Here is a 7,129-nt window from a genome sequence, read left to right as displayed (position 1 = left end):
CTCCTCTTTGATGACAGGGATTTGCAAGATTTGTTGTTAGATCCTAGGTCACCATGCTCCAAAAGATTCCTTACGCTATTTATAATGACATTTGGAAGCTTTCTCAAATGGAAGCTGCTGCTCGTTTAAGGCAAATAGGTAAGACTAATTTGGAAAAATCACTGGCTGTTGTTGATAATGGAATGAATACATAGTTCCCCTCGAATTTGCACGTTAAATGACATTGTATCAATTGATAGCATACAAAATGGCATCTTTTTTACAGCATGGGCAAAGTCAACTTAGATCTCTTATGCAGTAGATTTGAATATTACAGGTTATTATCACACAAACGTAGCAGAATTGTTCTTGTCTTTCAGCTTAACATGTAAACAACTAATAATGGCAAAGAAAAGATGCTACATACACAATGCTCAACACAGAGAAATTGGCGAAGTTGCCTTTCACAGTAAACAATACACCAACAGAAAGTATAGCTAATGCATGGAGTTATCTCACTGCCAATTTCAACTTTCAGTTTACACCAGGCTTGAAACATTTTCCAGTAGGCAGATATGAAGCTTTACAGGAGGATTTTATACATGAGGTGTGAGAATTACCCTTTGATTACAAATGTGTGAGTGGGTAAAAAAGTATTTTTTTTCTAAGTGGAAACAAATGGGAAACTACTCTAAAACACTCTATGACTTTTAAACAGGGGGCATTGCACAGAGTATGTAACTCATCTGTGGCCAATTTGGCATGTTACTTGAAGGAGTACCAGTTTCTTTGATTTATCCAGTGTTTCAGTTACTTTCAAATGGAAGTTACTTGATTCTGAATGATCAAGGCTGTCGGAAGATGAGAGCAGGTGTCCACTATGTGGTTTCTGTTTCTTAAATCGTGACCTGCTGTAATAACATACTCTTTCCTCCCGCACATGAGATTATGGTAGCTAGTTTGTGGCCTTCTAATCCTACATTTAATGGTAACTTTGACAAGCTGAGTTGGCTGAAAGCTCTATTGTTTCAGAAAAACATGGCACTTAGATCTGCCCGTGAAACCTTCAAATTGTAAATTGGAAGCTCATCCTCTGAAATACATTCACTGTTAAACACCAACTTTGCTCAACACTTTGGTGAACTTGTGAGTCGCATCTTTAATGCGTCCAAAACCACAGGTGTTGTACACTTTTAAAAAGTTGTTCGGTCTGGTTTTGTAAGTACTTTCCAGACTGTTTTCAGAGTAATTCCATCCTTTATATACTCTTTGTTTCCAAGTGTTTTTGGAGGCATACCACTTGTGTTATTCCTAATCAGAGGAATTTTAGTCCTACTTTTGCTGCTCCACAAACTGGTCCTTGTCCTTCTGGCTGGTGTGGTTCTACTGTGTGCAGCCTGTGTTTCACTGTCTTTGGTGCCCTTTTGAGTGTGCACTCAACATCTGACTGGCAACACAATTGGTACAATATACAGACATGGATCTGTGGATGTCCCAGTTAAGAGTTAATTTTCAGTGTTGCCCTATGAGACTGCCACTGCCTCAGGATGCCCTCTATGAGCCATTCTATGTGGATATGGATGCTGCAGCTGCAGGATTCATTACTTCTGGTTCAGCCACTGCGGGCACCGCACAGGATGCTACTACCTCGGTGGTGGCTGAGGACTTTGACCATGTTTGTTCCTTCGATTTCTCACCGAATCTCTTGTTTGTTGTGTGGTGTGCGGAAGCGGGATCCTGTCTGGATTCCATTAACACTGACAATATGAATTAAATCTTGGAAGCCTCCAAAAATCTTAAAATGTTGCCCTTGTTTCAAGTAAACTATTTTGATTGATTTATATTTTTAATTGGCTCATTTTTAATTCAGCTTGTTACTTTGCTTGCTGGAGTGAACAATGTATTCCTTTTATAGCATGGGTTCTTTAGAATCTAGCTTTTCACGGCCAAGGGGAGGGTGTAGTTAGGCCTTGTCGGACACAAGTTGGTTCCCTATTTTAGCTTCATTTTATATTTCATGTTTTTCACGATTTAGCTGCACTGCTTTTAGCATGGCTTTATAGCATTAACATTTTACATACTTTGCTCGCATGATATAATGCTAGGAATATATAGTATGAGTTGCTTGTTTATCCTTTTCTCAACATATAATCAGTACATTCTGTTCAAGGCCAAGATCACAGTATCCGATATCCTAGTTATTGTGTTGCCCAGTCAAGAGACAGCGTCTTACACCTAGACATATATCTGTATCAGAGCTGTGACTCTTAACACTGTGTGGCTTTTATTATATAAATGGTGCTCTGATCCAGAATGGGCAGAGGGGCACTCCAGGCGCAACCATCCTGGGATGAATGCTTTGTTTGACATGCAGCTCTGCTGGTGCTAATCTTCCAGTCTCCCAAAAGGATTGCCATCCACATTACAGGCTGGCTCATGATGCTGTTTCACAGCTAAACCCTTAGATCGGGCAGAGGGTACACCTACTATGCTCCCAGTATAGCCTTAGGGTTATTCAGGAATATCTAGAAGTAATTTATCATTGTTGGTTTAATCATTCTCTTTACTGTGTTTGTAATGCTGCTTACTTTGATTTGTTTCATCTGCCTAATTATCGCAGTTCATTCGCTCAATGCAAAATTACCACTTTTTCAATAAATGTACTGAAAACGTATCTCCTTTCGCCTAGGCATGCATGAGTAATTCAAGGAAAGGGTGAGATCTGTTTCCCTGACTTCCTTGTGAGTCAGGGTGCCATGCTGAGGTTGCCGCAATCAACTCCTACCCCCGTAGTTTTAGGGGTGTAGGCGAGGCACTGTGAGCTAGCCAGGAAATGGATCAGCAGTTTCTGATGGTGTGGACCGACCTAGTCCGACTTAGTCCCACATTCTGAAGTTCTGTCGTTCTAATATGCAGTCCTCTTATCATAGTAGGAACCGTATCACAGTCTGGTTTTTGAAAGCACACCTTTGTACTATCAAACGTCTTTTTCTGACGTTGTTGTGGGTACATGGACTGCCTAAAACTGGAATTTGGTGTTAGATGTGGGAGGACACTGGGAGTACCATAGAAGGCAACCAGACACACCCCAAGCACTAAGAGCCTTAGTTTAGGGTGGCCAAAGAAATTGGCCATATTGATTATACACAAAGTGGGTAAGGTTAGGGCCGGGAACCTTTGCCCCATTCGTTATAGTACCCCTAGGTGTCATTCCAGCTCACTAGTTTCTGTCAGGCATACATATGACATCTTCAGAAACCTACTTCAGAACACTCCTGGACCTTAGGAAGATCAGAAGAGGACTAAGAATGATGTCTACATCCTGACAAGAGCCCAGAAGAACTCGACTTCCTCTTTCTCTTGTACCAAGGGCAAAGAAGCAGACTTAAAGGGTCATAAAGTTGACCTTCTGTTAAAATAACAGTGTCACAAGCTACAAAGGCCTTTTCCTGCAACTGCCCAACTAACCAGTGGTAAAGTGGACCTGGACTGGACTCTTCTGCTGGTCTCTGCCTGCCACCCTGTGAGTCTTTAAGTGCCTCCTCTGAGGTCCTGATTGGCTTTGGAATTGTACACCTGTGGTCAGTGCTTAATTTGTGCTTGTTGTTTCCGGTGCAAAGCACCAGCACTTATTTTTGAGGGCCGGCACTTATTTTTCTATCTCATGCATTTACTGGAAGCAAAAGACACATACAGGAAAGACGGAGGAAGAGAAAAACTAAAAAGCGCCACAATGGGAGAAACCAGAAAGCTGCAACAGTGATCTGAAGGGGCAGGAAATGGCCTTTAAATGGATTGAAGAGGCCCGAGATGGCTTCAGAATGACGCTCCCTCAGTATTCCATGTTCGCACATTTAATTGCAGCAGCTGCGTGTTTGAGAGGAGGGCTTCGGGCACCGGCACGTTTTTATTTACAAATCAAGCACTGCCTATGGTGGGTTGGGACTAAATGGACCAAAGACAGAACATAAAATCTTTGACCAGGACAAACCTGGTTAGTGTATATTTGCTCCATCATGGTCTGCACCAAAATGCGCTCAGGTCCTGTTCTACCAAGACCAATCATGATCATTGGCCCTTTGTGCTTCTTGGCGCTATCTTTACTTACATTTTACAAAATCATATCCCTGGTTCCCCTTAAAGGATTGTTATAATTTTGTTCAGTAAACGTTATTCTGTTTTTTAAATTATTTTGGGGATTTTTATTCTTTTACATTTGAACTATACTACTATTTTAGCACTGCGTAAATAGTTCTAGATGTTGAGTTCAGGCGTATTTAGTGACTTTAGTTTTTCACCCTGACAAGGATTGTGGGTATTACTTGAAGTGGGTACATAACCCCCTCAGCTAATAACCAGGGATCTCTGAAAATTGTGGAATTTGCTGTAGCGTAATTATGCACAATTACCATGTCTCTCACATTAAAAAAATTATCTGAATGATCCTAGGGTAAAAATTAAACTTAAAACTGTATAGGGTAGAAAATCTCCCTGAAATGTTTGCTGACATCTCACGTGAAAGGTACTCTTGTTTGCATTCAAAACTCTGCTGTTCACGTTCAGATTTGTAGTTTCACGCTCTAAAGTTACTCACACAGTCCATTTGGGTAAAAAATCTAGCCGAAATGCTGTCATATTCACAAATTAATTAAACAGTACATCTTGTGTTGAAACTTCGCTCAGAAATTATATAATGTGATGTAATCTTGGTAATTTTGCATAAATGTTACACATATTTATGCCAAGTAAGCTAGCGTAATTACAACTTCACCCAGACCTACCAATAACCAAAAAATGAGCCTTTATGGGTAGTCTTGAGGGCATGGGGTGGATGTGATCCCAAAGGTCAGTGGTAAACTGTTGGTACCAACACCTATACTGTTACGCCAACAGAACAACGCCCACCACATCATGACCCACGAATCACAGTGGGAGACGTTCAACGGCGGTAAAGCATTGGTGGAACACACCAGCGCGCTCAGAATGGATACCCAAATACTAACCTACACAACATTGGCCAATTCAAACAACACACTCCTGAAACCCATACACACACCCACTCACACCACTATAAAACACACATCCACATTACCCACAACCCTTTACGAATACAAATCATTGCCACCAGACAGACATCAAGACCACTGCGACAAATACACACACACCCATACATCCCTCACGCACTCCACTACATACACCCAATCACACCACCTAACACCCACACCCTTACACACACCACACACATCACACCACCTAACACCCACACACTTACATACACCACACAACACCCATGGCCCCACAAAAGCACCCCCGTTTTACAGATGAGTTGAGGGTCATGGGGGAGGAAATAGTCAGGGTAGATCCACAGCTGTTTGAAGCACAGGTACAGGCTATGGCGGAAAATCATGTCCATGGTGAACGCTGTGGGACAGCATCAAAGAACAAGGGACGACATCAGTAAGAGGTGAAATGACCTACGGGGGAAAGTGCGTTCCCTGGCAGCAAGGCACCAGCTCGCTATCCAGAGGACTGGTGGTGGACTCCCACCTCCTCCCCCACAGCTCACAGCATGGAAGGAGCAAGTCTTGGGATTACTGCATCCTGAGGGACTCGCTGGAGTTGCCGGAGGACTGGACACTGGTAAGTCAACATTTACCACCTATCACCTCCCATACCTACATGCCATCAAACCCCATCACCCTCACTCCTATCACTTGACTCCATCCCACACACTGGACCTACACATATGACTAACTCCAATGCCCAGCCCTGCATGCAATACCAATGCATGGACAGCCCTCCCAGCCCTGCTTGGACACCCATCACCAAAGCATGCACAGCATAGGGGAACTAACAATCCCACAATACATCACCATACACAATCATAGGTGGCAGGGCAAAAGCAACCATAGAGGGGAAGATATGGATGTACAACATGTCACAGGCATGAAGCATAATACATCACTTACATCCCCACAGGTGCCCCAGTCAACCTCAGTGGAGAGGAGGTGCCACAACTATCCAGTCCCCCAACAGAAGATGCCCCCAGTGATGACAGTAACTCTGGACTCCAGGATCTGGATCAAAAACCTGGCCCATCGGGGACCACTGGACAGTCGGTCATCCCAGCCCACTCCCAGTCCACCACAGAGCCTCCCCCATCAGTTACCAACACCACAGCACCCACCCAGCGTACCCACACCTCTGTCCCCAGGACATGTCAATCAGCAGTGTGCCCACCTGTACAGGGACTCCAGTCCACACCACATACCCAAGACAATCAGGGACCTGGGGTCAGTGGCAGTGGGCACACCGTTCAGGGGACAGGGGCACAGGGCAACAGGGACATTGGGAGGACCGCCGTGCAACAGGGGGAGGATAGGCCCAGGGAACTGACTCTCCAGGAGGCACTCACCAATGTCCTGGGGGCCTACCAACAATCCCAGAACACGATGGGCCAGATCCTGAACAACATGCAGGAGAACAAGTAGCTGCAGGAGGAACACCATCAGGAGATCAGGGAGGACTTGCAGGCCCTCAACACCGCCATGATCTCCATAGCAAGGGGGGTGGCAGACATCGCCAACATCATGAGGGATTGGACTGCACAGCAGTAGGCCCCTACCACTAGCCAGTCCATTGACCGGCCCACAACATCCGCTGCAGCCAGTGGACAGGAGGCCCCGCCACAGGACCCACAGGCCACCAGCACCTCTCCCCCTGCAGAAGGTGAACCACCCCGCAAACGTTGCCTGGGAACCAGACAGAAGCCAGAGACACTTGCCAAGACCAAGACCACCGCCAGGTAATGAGACTCTCCTGATTGTCCCCCTTGTGTCCCACCCTGTCACCTTGTCCACTTTGAACTGCCTGGACACTGGACTTGTGTTACAAACAGACTGGAACAATACCCTGGCCTTTCATCCACCATCACCCCATGCCATTGCCAGAGTCACCTGCAGGTATTGAGGGACAACATTTAGCCTCACACAATGCAGTGGGGATAACACATGAAGGCATACACTTACATACAGTGGGTGGGTGATCTGGCTCACCTATTAGCCATACCCTCTGCACCCTGAGCCTGTGTAATTGAGCCATCACATTTGGGATGCTGTTATTCCTCAGGACGAAGGTGTCCTGCACCGAC

The sequence above is a fragment of the Pleurodeles waltl genome, chromosome 12 (genome assembly GCF_031143425.1).
Source record: "Pleurodeles waltl isolate 20211129_DDA chromosome 12, aPleWal1.hap1.20221129, whole genome shotgun sequence".
Lineage (NCBI taxonomy): Eukaryota > Metazoa > Chordata > Amphibia > Caudata > Salamandridae > Pleurodeles > Pleurodeles waltl.
This window is presented reverse-complemented; position numbering follows the sequence as displayed.